The sequence below is a fragment of the Triturus cristatus genome, chromosome 7 (genome assembly GCF_964204655.1).
Source record: "Triturus cristatus chromosome 7, aTriCri1.1, whole genome shotgun sequence".
Lineage (NCBI taxonomy): Eukaryota > Metazoa > Chordata > Amphibia > Caudata > Salamandridae > Triturus > Triturus cristatus.
In genome coordinates, this window is record NC_140590.1 from 358,402,081 (window position 1) to 358,416,187 (window position 14,107).

General features: G+C 51.4%; 1 protein-coding gene across 5 annotated transcripts in view; it reads right to left on the reverse strand.

Annotated features, from left to right (window-relative positions):
• LOC146809667 (sulfotransferase 2B1-like) overlaps positions 1-14,107 on the reverse strand; it is a 654,164-nt gene that overhangs the window by 395,386 nt on the left and 244,671 nt on the right. The gene's annotated exons all lie outside the window — the stretch shown is intronic.

Here is a 14,107-nt window from a genome sequence, read left to right on the forward strand (position 1 = left end):
GAGTGAGTAGTAGAGGGAGTAGTAGAGAGTTAGTATTAGAGAGTGAGTAGTAGAGAGTAGTAGAGAGAGTAGTAGAGAATAGTACAGAGTGAGTAGTAGAGAGTGATTAGTAGAGAGTAGTGGAGAAGTAGAGAGTGAGTAGTAGAGAGTGAGTAGTAGAGTGAGTAGTAGGGAGTAGTAGGGAGTAGTAGAGAGTGAGTTGTAGAGTGAGTAGTAGAGTGAGTAGTAGAGTGAGTAGTAGAGAGCAAGTAGTAGAGAGTGTGTAGTAGAGAGAGAGTAGTAGAGAGTAGTAGAGGGTTAGTAGTAGAGAGTGAGTAGTAGAGAGAGTAGTAGAGAGTAGTAGAGTAGTAGAGAGTGAGTAGTAGAGAGTGAGTAGTAGAGAGTAGTAGAAAGTGAGTAGCAGAGAGAGTAGTAGAGAGTCGTAGAGAGTAGTAGAGTGAGTAGTAGAGAGTGAGTAGTAGCGAGAGAGAGTAGTAGAGAGTGAGTGGTAGAGAGTAGTAGAGTGAGTAGTAGAGTGAGTAGTAGAGAGAGTAGTAAAGTGAGTAGTTGAGAGTGAGTAGTAGAGAGTAGTAGAGAGTAGTAGAGAGTAGTAGAGAGTGAGTAGTAGAGAGTGAGTAGTAGAGAGAGTAGTAGAGAGGGAGTAGTAGAGAGAGAGAGTAGTAGAGAGAGAGTAGTAGAGAGTAGTAGAGAGTGAGTAGTAGAGTAGTAGAGAGTGAGTGGTAGAGAGTAGTTGAGAGTGAGTAGTAGAGAGTGAGTAGTAGAGAGTAGTAGAGTAGTAGAGAGTAGTAGAAAGTGAGTAGTAGAGAGTGAGTAGTAGAAAGTAGTAGCGAGTGAGTAGTAGAGAGTGAGTAGTTTAATTTAAAAGGAACACAATGAGGAGGTTCATTTTGCCATAGAAATTATGATTAGTGAGGAAAAAAGAAAAATTAGGGCACATTTTGAGTGACTTATCAAATCCTCTTCTATTTCATTAAAAAATTCTGACATGCAGACTGAAACATGCACTTTCAATGCCAGCAGCAGACTTCCCTGGTGAGCAGTAGCTTTACTACAGTGATCTAATGAGCAACTAGAGTGCTACCATTCAGAATTTATGGAAAATGTGGGACACATCTGAATGCCTTCTTGATGGAATCAAAGTAAACAAGCATTGAAAATGCAATAGGTTTTGCCCTCGTTTAAGTTAAAGCAATTCTGTTTGTAATTAGGTAGCTTTTTAGCTTTGCTTGTATTAGAGTTTTTCAAACTTTCATGTACATACCATGCATATGTATGCATATATGTATATGTTTGCATGAATTTATATTTATATAGATATGCAGATTATATTTAGATGTTTATATATTCACTGAAAAAACCATAGGTTTCACACATGTTATAGTTATAGTTATAGTTACGAATTAGCACTGTATTTAGACACAAGTGTCTAAATACAGTGATGTAATATCTGACGTCATCAGCAGAGGATTGCGGTCGCGTGAGTTATAGTTGCCTGCACTAACTATAACGGGGGAATTTCATTGGTTTTTCAAGAGTGAAATGTCCAGCTAACTATAACATGTGTGAAACCTATGGTTTTTTAAGTGAATATATATATATATACATATATCACAGCACTTCCTGCACCTCCTTGCGGCGAACACGAAAGGCAACGTCCCACACGAAAGTTTGTTATTCACAGGTGAAATTTATTTTCTCATTGTATCACTCCTCACTCCTCACGACGCGTTTCAGGGCATCAAGTGCCCTTGTTCACATAGTGAAATGACGGTACAATTCGAATATATATACACTTTTCATTTTTTTCTCTCGTCTTTTTTTGCATTTGCACCACGTGATGATAGAAAGTGACAAAATACTAAAGGTATAGGCTTTTTTTCTTTTCTTGTCTCTTTCTTTCTTTCTTTTTTTATATATATGTATTACCTACTGGCAGTCGCCAGTAGGTAGTTATAGTTATAGTTAGAACCTAGTTTCCATAGGAAACATTTTTTGATTTGCTAATAACTATTGCGTTGTTTGACGAATCTTTGCAAAATTCTCCCAAAAAAAGTCTATCGAGGTCAGCTCCTATTCTGAAAGTTTGGGGGTGATTCATCACGCGGGGGCAGAGAAAAAAGGGGGGTCCCAAAACTTGTTTTCTCCATGTTAATTTCCATTGAAATTTTGAGACAGGCTACAGCCTGAACTGCTGAACGGAATCATCCAAAATTTGGCAAAAAGGTAGAGCTTCGTTCAGAAAGCGACCTTTTTTTCAAATGGTGTAAATCCCTTCAGTAGTTTTTGAGAAATTCAAAAAATAAGAGTCAAAAAATCAATTTCCCATGGGAAACTTTGGGCAAGGCTACAGCCGAAACTGCTGAACGGAATAACCCCAAATTTGGCAAAGAGGTAGTGCTTGGTTCAGAAAGCGACCTTTTTTTAAAATGGTGTAAATGTGTTCAGTGGTTGCTGAGAAATAAAAAAATACAAGTTTCGATATCTAGAGCAGCGGTGGAGTTGAGATCCCTCCCGACCACGAGCGTCATGCTAATTGGCTGCCACAACCACGAGCTTCATTCTAATTGGCTGTCAACACTCCAAACCAGGAAGTGTTGGCAGCCATCTTGTAACTCGGTAAAAGCGAGTCACCAGAAAACAGAGAAACAAAGATAGAAAACAAGAGAAGGGGGCAGGGTAGAAACACCCTGACCCCCTAGGCCTGCTCAGGGAGTCCCAGAAGGACCCCCAGGGCCCAAAAAACGTATTTATTGTTTTTGGGTGCAATACGCGCTGGGGTCACTAATTCTGCCTAAATTGTTTAAAAACAGTGAAGCGTGGGTTCCCGCGTTTTATTTAAATGAGGTCCCAGGGTGGGGTAGGTCCCGGGGTCATTCCTTATAAAAAACCACCGGGGACCTGCTGGGGACCCCGCAGCCCCAGGGACCACCACCTCCCCAGGGTTTCGCTCATGTTGGGAGGGGGGCACGTGGCCCTCTTCCTGGAGCCCGTGATGGCCCTGGAGACCGCCACCCTCCAAGGCTGGCTCCTGCAGTGTCCCGGGGTAGGCACCCTGCTATTTGCTATGACAGCACCCTGTCATAGCAAACTTGCTTTGGATTTTGGAAGCAAGAGCAGGGAAGCATGGCAGCAGCACTCTGTGTGGAAAAGTGGGGAGCCGGTGGGACTGTGGGGGCATTGGGGCTCCCCTCATGGTCCCAAACGGTGAAGCCAGACCCTCTTTTTTTTAAAAATAATGAACATGTCGGCATGCTTCTGGGGATGGGGTCCCCAAGGCGAATGTAAATTAGTGAAAGTTAACGTTTTAAAATAAAAAATAAACTATTGAGTCACGACTCTCAGCGCGGCCCCAGTGTGAAAGCAATGGTTGCACGGCTCTCAGCCGCGGAACTCGAGTACTTCTTAAGTCTTTCAAACAACTAGGGGTATATTCTGAAGGACACATCGCCAAGTTAACAGCACTTTATCGCAACCAAAATGGTGACAAATTTAACGCACCATTCACAAGCTGCAGCAAACAGCCCATATCACCAGTTTACCAGCGATAGCAGCCTCAAAAAGCATTGTCACGGATGACCCCGGCAAATATTGCGAATGAGATGTAATGTAGGCGTACCCGTGCAAAAAGCAGCGAACACTTCACTTTGCAAGTTTCTCAACCACCAGCAAGATCATCGAAGAGAGTACAGGTGATAATGTGTGTTAATAGCAGGAAGTTTACACCTGCTGTGAGCTGGTGTAAAGTCAGACTACAACCTGCAACATGAAAGGGAGCCCAGCCCAGAGCCACACCTGAATGACAACAGATGCAATGGAGCCAATGATCATGCAGCTCGGACACCCAACACTGCTCCGACACCCCCCACCAGCAGCCCCATGTCCGCCATCCCCCCTCACCCCCACCCTTCCACAAACAAATGTGAGAGCAACCATAGGAAATCTGGAACATAAAAAATTGGCTGATGTCACACAGTTATAATTAAGAAGATGCATGTGAGGTTGGGCAAATAAGAATCTCAGTCATCTATGGATTTGCATATAACACATTTTATTTAAACAAAACAACAAAATAAAAGTAGGTACAGGCATGGCTTGTCATCCCTCGACAATTTGTGAATCACAGCCTGCAAGACAAAAAGAAAGATAAGAGTGTGTGTCATCAAGCGCGCATCCAAGATGGTCGCGTGAGCACAGGGCTCCCCTGACCCTCTCTGCTCCTCGGAATTTATCCTGAGAATATCCTGACGTGACTTATGGAATCTGAGAGATAAAGACCAGCTGAGCGTATATCTCTTTTCAAAACTCAAATCGGACCTGGGAATCCTGAGTTGTCGTCGTCGGAACTTTTGGGACCCACCCGACGGAGGTGACCGGGGTGAAGGTGACCCGAGGGACCGGGCTGCAATTGAACAACAGCGGCTTCAGCGCGGTGCCAGCTGCCGATCCACCACTTTCGGTTTCGGTTTTGCACTTCAGGAGACCGGCAGGGAGGTGCGCTCGGGGTGGAGAGGTGCTTCCTGGGCCTCTGCATGAGGTTTTCTTTCATCTGCCACTAGAGCGCCTATCGCCTCGGACCCCCTATACCGACATTTTGTGGTCTTCTTGCTGGTGCCTTACACCTCTTGATTGGAGGTCCCCTCGGGTGACCGTGTTCACATGGGGGGCAAAGGGGGTCCCGAGGGCCGCAAGACCAAGGCTTCCCTCCGCGGGGGGGCAGTCCAGAGCAATAACATGGACCGCTACACCCAGGGCAGGGGGCCCTCTGGCGCTGCTGGCCTCCCCTCGGATACTGCGGAAGGAGGCGCGACCGCCACTACGGAACTATCCTTGCAGGACATTATGGGCGCCATTGATGGCATCAGGGAAACCATCGCGACGCAATATGAGGCCCTGGCCCGTAAGATTGACACTGTCGCGATCGATGTCACCCTGATCCGGGCCGACCTCTCCAAAACTAACGAGAAGGTCCAGGCTCTCGACGCACGGACCTCCACCCTCGGTGCGGAGGTGTCGGATCTGCGGGCCGCGCTTGGAGACATCAGGGTGGTTAACGACCATATGGCCCGGCGGCTTGAGGACTTCGAGGGACGGGCCCGACGCAACAACATCCGCGTCATAGGTGTACCGGAGTCCTCTGACGGCCGCCCGGTTGACCTCGTGGTCGAGGAACTTATCCTGAAACAGTTGTCCTCGGCTGGCCTAAGTAAGTTCTTTGCCGTGGAGCGGGCCCATCGAGTTCCGGGCGGTCGGCCACGGCCGGGGGCCCCCCCGAGGCCTATCGTGGCCAAACTGTTCTACTACAGGGACCGCGACGCTATTCTGCAGGCCTCACGGACCCACGGCCCGGTTCGTCATGAGAACTCGACCATCAATTTTTACCCGGACTTCACGCAACTGGTCCAGAAACAACGGATGGGATTCCAAGGGGTGAAGCGTCGTCTCCGTGAGCTGGGCCTAAAGTATTCGATGCTCTACCCTGCAAAACTCCGAGTGGAACATGGGGATCGGACAGCCTTTTTTGACTCTCCTGTGGCTGCAAGTGACTGGCTGGACTCTCTGCCGGACGGAGGTGGCCGTCCCGGACCCTCTGCGGGCACCGCAGGTGATGGGTCCCCTTTAGAATGACTTTTGGTCCTTGATTTTGCCTTTTTGCACTGTACAGTCGGGTCTTATTTCATTTGCATATTGTGTTTTACCAGGACCAGTGAGGGGGGCGGGCGGGGACGGGTCCCTTACCTCCTCTGGGTTCTTTTCGTAGAATGGGGTTAGTGGGGCGACAGGCACACTGCAAGTTGGGGGGTTTTTTTGGCCCGCAGGGGTGCAGGGTGGGGGGAGTTGGTCCTGGGGTGGGGTTGGGGGGGAGGAGGGTTTGTTTTGCTGTGTGTTTTTTGTTTACAGGGCGAGGTACTGATTTTTGTCCACATTTGGGAACTGTGCTGCAGGCTGGGGGACCCTTGATCTATTGGGGGGGATGGGGGGGGACGGGTTGAGGCTTATGTCATGGAACGTCAATGGGTTGGGGGACCGTATCAAGCGGGGTGTAGTACTGCAATATTTGCGTCGTTTGACTCCTGATGTGGTGTTTCTCCAGGAGACGCATCTGGTTGGCAATGTTTGTCATGCAATGACCAGGGGGGGATACCGCCTCGTGGCCCATTCTGGTTTCACAACTGGTTCCAGGGGGGTGGGCATTCTGCTGCGAACCTCACTTCCGGTGGAGATCACTAAGATAGTCTCGGATGACAGAGGGCGCTATGTGTGTTTGATTGGGAGGTGGGAGGGGCAGCCCCTTGCCCTGGTTTCAGTTTACGTCCCCCCGGGCCTCCAGAACTCCACCTTCACTGACTTGGGTCGAATGCTGCTTGACCTTCCGGACAGCCTCCTGCTCATGGGCGGGGACTTTAATTCTGTGGTTTCGGGTGAACTGGATCGTCACCCACCAAGGACCCTCCCCGCTGCCCAGGCATGGCTGGGTGGGATGCTGGAGACCTTCGGCCTGGTGGATAGTTGGAGATTAATGCATCCGACCCAATGTCAATTCACCTTTCACTCGGGGGCGCATGGGAGTCTCTCTAGGTTAGACTACTTCCTTATGCCCGCGGCGCAGACTGGTCGGATTCGAGAGGTCAGGCACCTGGCGCGGGGTATCTCCGACCATTCTCCGCTGTGGCTTGTTTTTGACACCGGGCCGCGGTCTGCAGGGCGGATCGCTCCCATTAACCCATGGTACCTGCGAGACCCTACGACTCGTGACAGCCTGGTTAAGGCTATGGACCAATACTTCCTGGATAACGAGGGGTCGGTGTCTTCTGCAATGTCCCTGTGGGAAGCCTTTAAAACCGTGATCCGCGGACACGCCCTTTCCCAGATAGTGGTGGCTAAGAGGGTCAGGAGTGAGGCAGTGGTGAGGCTGGAGACTGACATCTTGGGGCTGGAGTCGGCCTTGGAGGCGAATGTTACTCCGGACGGGCTCCATGCCCTCAGCCTGAAACAGTTTGAATATAGGTCCCTGGTCACTGACGCGGCCAAAACTATGTATAGGGAGCAGCAGGGTCGACTGTACGATGCCGGGGACAAGGCGGGAAAGTTGATCGCGTGGCTGGACAGGAAGGAGAGAGTGAATCGTGTGGTCCCGGAGTTGCGTGCTGCGGATGGTGTGTGTGTGACGGAGCCTGACGAGATTGTGGAATGTTTTGCCGACCACCTCCGGGCTGTGTACTCCCCAGTGACTGACAGGGATGAGGACGACTCTCGCCTTCTACTGAGGGATATCGCCTTGCCCTGCCTGTCCGTTGAGGATCGTGAGCGGCTGGACGCCCCCTTGTCGGTGGATGAAATAGCGACCGCGATCCGCTCCCTTCGCTCGGGCAAGGCTATGGGTCCCAACGGTCTGCCCATTGAGCTATATAAATTGCGCCCTGACAAGCTTGCGCCCTTCCTCAGTCGCATGTTCCGTGAGTCTCTGGCGGCGGGTTCCCTCCCGGCCGATCAGCGTTTGGCCACGATAGTCGTTATCCCCAAGGAGGACAAGCCGCGAGATCGCTGTACTTCTTACCGGCCTATTTCACTGCTAAATGCGGAGCCTAAGATCCTGGCGAAAGTCCTTGCCAATCGTCTGTTGAGCGTCGTGTGCGATCTGATTCATCCGGACCAATGCGGATTCATCCCGCATCGTAACACCGCTCTTAACTTGCGGCGTCTTCATGGCGCCCTTGCCAGGGCGGAGCTCCTCTCCGAACCGGCCGTGCTGGTTTCTTTGGATGCCACGATGGCTTTTGACACCATCGAGTGGCCATTCCTCTGGGCTGTCTTGGCTAAATTTGGCTTTGGGGAAGGATTTATTGGCTGGGTGAAGCTTCTGTACACGGGACCCATGGCTCAGGTGGTGGTGAACGGGCGGGTCTCTCGGCCCTTTGCCCTCGGCAGGGGCACGAGGCAGGGATGCCCGTTGTCCCCTTTGCTCTTCGCTCTCGCCCTGGAGCCACTCGCGGCTTGGCTCCGCTGGGAGCCCTCGCTTCGAGGGATCCGGTGGGCCCCGGGCTTTGAAGATCGGGTTTCGCTGTATGCGGACGATATTCTCCTATATCTCACCTCACCGCGGCAGTCGCTCAACGTCCTCTTTGACGTTCTGACTTCCTTCGGGAATAATTCGGGTCTCACGATCAATTGGTCTAAATCCTGCGTCTATCCGATCTCCGGTGGTCCTCCACTCCTACCGCCTCGGCTTCCGATCCAGGTATCACTGAGCGGCTTTAAGTACCTGGGGATATACGTTTCGCTGGACCCGGTGGCTCGCTATGAGCTGAATCTCCTGCGTCCGCTTCGGCGATTGCGAGAGGATACGGCCCGGTGGTGCAGGCTGTCCCTGTCCCCGCTGGGTCGGGCCGCGCTGTTCAAAATGATGTCCCTTCCCAGGTTCCTCTATGCACTCCAGAATTCCTTCGACGTCATCCCAGTGGCCTACTTTCGGGAGGTAGAGAGCCTGCAGAGGAGACTGGTGTGGGACGGGCGGGCGCGTATTGCTCTTGCTAAGCTTACTCTCCCCTGGTATGACGGGGGCATCGCGCTTCCCGACATTCGCAGGTATTATTGGGCCGCGCAGCTTTCGGCCATCAACCATGCCACGTATGCGCCTGGCCTGAACCCGGCGTATGAGATGGACAAGTTCCTGCTTCCCGGCGGGGACTATAACAGGGCGCTGTACTCCCGCTCGGCTGGCCGGACCCTTACGGGTCCTACTAAGATTGCTGTGCGGACCTGGAGGGCCGCCACTGCGGCCACGGGCTGGGGTGAGCGACTGACATGTGCTACTCCTTTGTTTGCCTCCGATCGCCTGGGGAGCCTCTGGACTACGAAGGGGTTTGACCAGTGGGACACGATTGGTATCAGCAAAGTGGGAGACCTGTGGCATAAGGGCGCGGTTAAGACTTTCGCGGCTCTTCAGGCCGAATATGAGCTTACGGACAGGGAGTTCTTCCGCTATGCCCAGGTTCGACACGCCCTGCTCTCGGTCTTTGGAGAGGGGACCACGATCCCGGTTTCCTCGCCCCTCGAGGACCGCATACTTGACGGACATGTCCCGGACAGCACTATTTCTTTAATTTATAAGAAACTGATTAATCATCGGGCTGACCTCTTGGTGCGCCTTCGGGAGGCTTGGACGGGGGATGGGGTGGAATTGGACGACGAGGACTGGCAGTCTGCACTGTCGTCCCCCAAAGAGGTCGCCATTCCAGCCCGTCTCCGGTTGGTACAGCTTAAGATTCTTCACCGGGTGTATGTGACGGGTCCTCGCTTGGTCTCGATGGGATATTCCGACGATGGGCTCTGTAAGCGGGGTTGTGGGCTCAGTGCCACCTTTCTCCATATCCTGTGGGAGTGCCGCGAGGTGGCGGACTACTGGCGCCGGGTACATACGGTTATGGGACAGGTCACTGGGGTTGTGCTGCTGCCGGAGGTGCGTCGCTGTGTCCTGAATGTGTGGGAGCCCAATGATTATAGCGCGGCTCAGACTCGGTGGGCGGCCCTGGGGAACATGATTGCCAAGAGAGATATAGCGCAGCTTTGGGGTGCCCAGCGGCCGCCCACCGTGTCAGTATGGAAGGAGAATATGGACTGGTGTATGTTCAGGGAGAAGACTGTGTATGTTGCCCGTGGTAAGCCGGGGGCATGGGGCAGAATCTGGGGGCAATGGAATGCATATCGCGGGGGTATCTGTACGCCCCCCCTGGTGGACACCGATATCGCCATGTCCCCCTGACCCTTGACGGTTCCGGGCACCTTTTGGAATGACTACATATGGACGTTCAGTTCCCTTGGCCCCCCCCCCGTCCCCAGCCTCCCGGTACTCCTTCCTTTCGTGTGCTGCTTAATGGTCTGACCTGGAGTTCCCCGGAGGAAGCCTGACCTGCGCCGTTTGTCTTTATGCCTCGCCTTTTGTTTTTCTTTTAGTTTTCTGTGTTTTTTGGATCTAAGTCTCCTGTGCCTCTAGAACTATCCGGACTCACTACGGGGCCGACCCCCGGGAACCGACTGCAGCTTTGATAAATGTATATTTCATTCTGTACATAGCGGCCGGCCCTGGTGGTTGTAGGCCCGTGCTTGTAATCGAATTATTGTTCAATAAAAACTTTAAAAAAAAAAAAAGAGTGTGTGTCATGCATCCATCAAAGGAGAGAGAGAAAGAGAGAACGCGTGAGAGAGAGGAAGAGAGAGAGGAAGAAAGAAAGATTGAGAGAGAGAGGAAGACAGAGAAAGAGAGAAAGAGTGAGAGAGGAAGAGAGAGAGAAAGAGTGAGATACAAGGAAGAGAGAGAGAAAGAGAGAAACAGTGTGAGAGAGAGGAAGATAGAGAGAGAAAGAGTGAAAGAGAGGAAGAGAGAGAAAGAAAGAGATAGAGAGTGAGAGAGAAAAAAGTGTGAGTGACAGAAAGGAAGAGAAGGAGAGGGAGAGGGAGTGTTGACACTGTGGTGAAAATACTCACAGCTCACCTTTCTGCCAACGTCATGTCTTCAACCACGTACTGGGACATAATGCAGCCCTCTAGTTTAGTCATCTGAAACATAGTATAGAATCAGTAATGGCAGAGTACATACAACTGCACACGCGTAATTCTCTGTTTTGCCCCTGCGCACCCAGGCTGCTGCACCACATCAACTCCCATCGGCCAGAGGTGTCTGCCCACCTCTGCATACCCAGGCTGCTGTACCTCATCTACTACCACTGCCCAGAGGTGTCTGCCCGCTGCTGTGCACCCAGGCTGCTACACCCCATCCACTCCCACTGCCTAGAGGTGTCTGCCCACTCCTGTGCACCCAGGCTGCTGCACCTCATCCACTCCCACTGCTCGGAGGTGTCTGCCCGCTCTTGTGCACCCAGGCTGCTGCCCACTATCCACTCCCACCGCCCAGAAGTGACTGCCCGCTGCTGCAGAAACAAGCCTCTCTGCTCACCCTCTGCCACCGGCGTGTGTGTAAGAGGGTCCACCATGTGCTGAAGCAACCTCCTCAGCCGTTGCGTACACTCGATCAAGCAGAGCTCACAATTCAGAGTGGGTGTTGATTGCCAGGATGGCCATGCATCATCGCAGGCTGCACACGCGTTCAGCTCTGGTGGCATTAACTCAGTGGAACTGAAGTCATCGGCTCCTGGCGGGAGTTCCGTGTGGGGGGGTCGTCAATCTGTGAATCACAGCATGCTAGACAAAAAGCAAGATAAGATTGTGCGTCATGCGTCCATCAAAGGAGAGAGAGAGAGACAGAAAGAGTGAGAGAGAGGAAGAGAGAGAGAGAGAAGGAAAGAAAGAGTGAGAGGAAGACAGAGAGAAAGAGAGAAAGAGTGAGAGAGGGAAAGAGAGAGAGAAAGAGAGAAACAGTGTGAGAAAGAAGAAGAGAGAAACAGAAGAAGAGTGAGAGAGAGAAAGAGAGAGAAAGAGTGAGAGCGAGAGGAAGAGAGAGAGAGAAACAGTGTGAGAGAGAGGAAGAGAGAGATAAAGAGTGTGAGGGAGAGAAAGGAAGAGATGGAGAGGGACAGTGATTGCCCACACTGTGGACAAAACCCTCACAGCTCACCTTTCCACCACCGGTGTGTCTCCAACCACATGCCGGAACATAGTGGAGCCCTCAAGCTCACTCATCTGAAACATAGTACAGAATCAGTAAAGGCAGAGTACATATGACTGTGCACGCCTAATCGCTGTCCCGACTTTGTGCATCCAGGGTGCTGCACCCCATCCACTTCCTCTGCCCAGAGGTGTCTGCCCAGGCCTCACTGCTCACATTTCCGCGGACAGGGCACCCTCCACATCATGCAGTCCTGCTCCACAGGCCACCAGGTCGCACATTTGGTGCTGTGTCTTGATTTTACCATGGCAGTGGACATACCAGTGCATCCGCCATCATCGCAGGTTGCACACCCGCTCAGCCCTTGCGGTGTCACTAACTCTGTGACCAGTGAGGCCATGCCAGTGGCGGTAGGCCCCCCCCCTGTACGATGGCTTAGGCCTACACTGCGGTCCAGCAGGGCACACAAAACATGACCTATCCGGACCACCGGGACGTGGCATCATCGCAGGCTGCACACCCACTCAACACTTACAGTGCCCCTACCTCAGTGCACTGAAAGTCACTGTCCCATTGCGGTGTGCCTGTGCCTGCCGCAGTGCATCCGGTGCACCAAGTCTGAAATGGAAACGGCGTGGAGCACGTGCGTCTGGTCTTTTTTATTGGCAGGGTCACGTGTCCAGTGACGTCTGTGCTTGATGGGTGTGGTGTGGGTGTAAACCACCCGTGGCTGTGGAGTACTGCCAACTAAACCTGTGAGCAGCAGATCACTACAATGAAAATCTGGGCCATGTAGCGTTGTTGTCCCTCCCTGTATGCATAAGCAGATTGGGCTGCCCTGGCGCATGCCAGTCCTGTGTGAGGCTGTGAATAATGACTCTGGAGCTCTGGGCGTGGTTCCATCCTGGGCTGTATGAGGAATCAATTGATGCGGGTGTCCGTATAGTAGTGCTGCCGCCACCCAGGCCACAAGCGCCAATGTGTCACCCTGTGACCCAAGTCCTAAAACATGGCCAACATGGAAGGTAGGGGAAAACACTGACCCTGCATTCATCCATACTTCCACACATGAAAGATTGTGCACATGACGTATCTGTGTGGATATGAATGTTTATTGCACATTCAGTGGAGTGTTGCAGCTGTAGCAATACAGGGCCATGCAAAGCCCAAATTTCCAATTTTGGCACATGGAGGGCAGCCAATTAGAGCCAAGCTCGTGCTCTGGGGTTAGGTTCAGCCAACATATGTACTTATGCAATCACTCCGCCAATTCCAAAGCACTTATAAATTCACTATACACTCTCCTTGCAGTACTCTAATGATCCAGTCTCTACCTATGTATTTATACAATGACCAAGATAAAGTTACATAACCAAAGTTTTCCCCACTGCCAGAGGTAACATGGTTGCGAGCGCTGTCCACAGCAGAATATAATGTGGTAGGGCCCAGGGGCAGCATCATGCATACATAATGAACACACGGACACAGTTAGATAGTGGAACTGGGTACAGTCACGTGCGCCCGCCCCTTTTAATTACCAGGGTCACATGTCCAGTGACATCTGTGCTGGATGCGTGCGGGGTGAGTGTAAGCCAGCCCTCAGGGAATAGTTGGTGCTGGCAACAAGTACAACAGTAATCATCGGATCACACACAGAGATTCAATCATAAAGGGTCCATGACTTGTGCTGCACTCAGTTAGGGGCACCAGATGTGAAATAATACACAAAAGATTCTACCGTAAAGGGTTCATGGCTTGTGGTACACTGAGGTAGTGGCAGCAGATCTGAAATCATACACAAAAGATTCTATCATAAAGGGTCCATGAGTTGTGGTGCACTGAGGTAGGGGCATCAGAAGCATTCCTTGTGTGCACAGCTAGCGATGATATGTGGTCCGGGAGGGCCGCACTGGTAGCAATGTCTGGTGCCTACTAGACTGCATCATCTGCAATCGCGACTCTATCTGAATTGTGAGCCCTGCAGTCCGCAATGTAGATGGAAGGCAGTAGTCAGCACAGACATCGAGGAATTCTTTTTGTCACTTCCTCTTGAAAAAATACGAGGACATAGAGTACAAGTCTGTCTGCAATTAATAAATCATGTCTCAATGTAAATTGTGAGCTCTGCTGACCGCCATACTGTTTTTGGAAGGTCCGCTGTCCTGTTGTACGCTGCCTCAATAGTAGTAGGGGGGGTGGTCCGGGGGAGATCCTGAGGGTGGTGGCAGTGGGATTTGTGGCCTTCTTGGGTGTCGGAGGTGCATGATCAGTAGCTCTTTGACATGTGTTGGTCTTCAGATGTGATTCTGGCCTGGGCTCCCTTTCACACCGTAGGCAATCATCCTACTTCACACCAGTAAAAGGCAGAAGTTACATTCCTACTGCTAACGCAGCTTATCGCCTGTTTTTGGATTGCACCGCAGATTTGGCTGCTTGTTGAAAATATCGGGAAGTGGTGTTTTCGTATTATTTTTGCACAGGAATGCCTACTGCATATTATTAGCGTTAGTTGTTGCTCTCATTTGTGGCACTTTTTTTTGCAGAAGC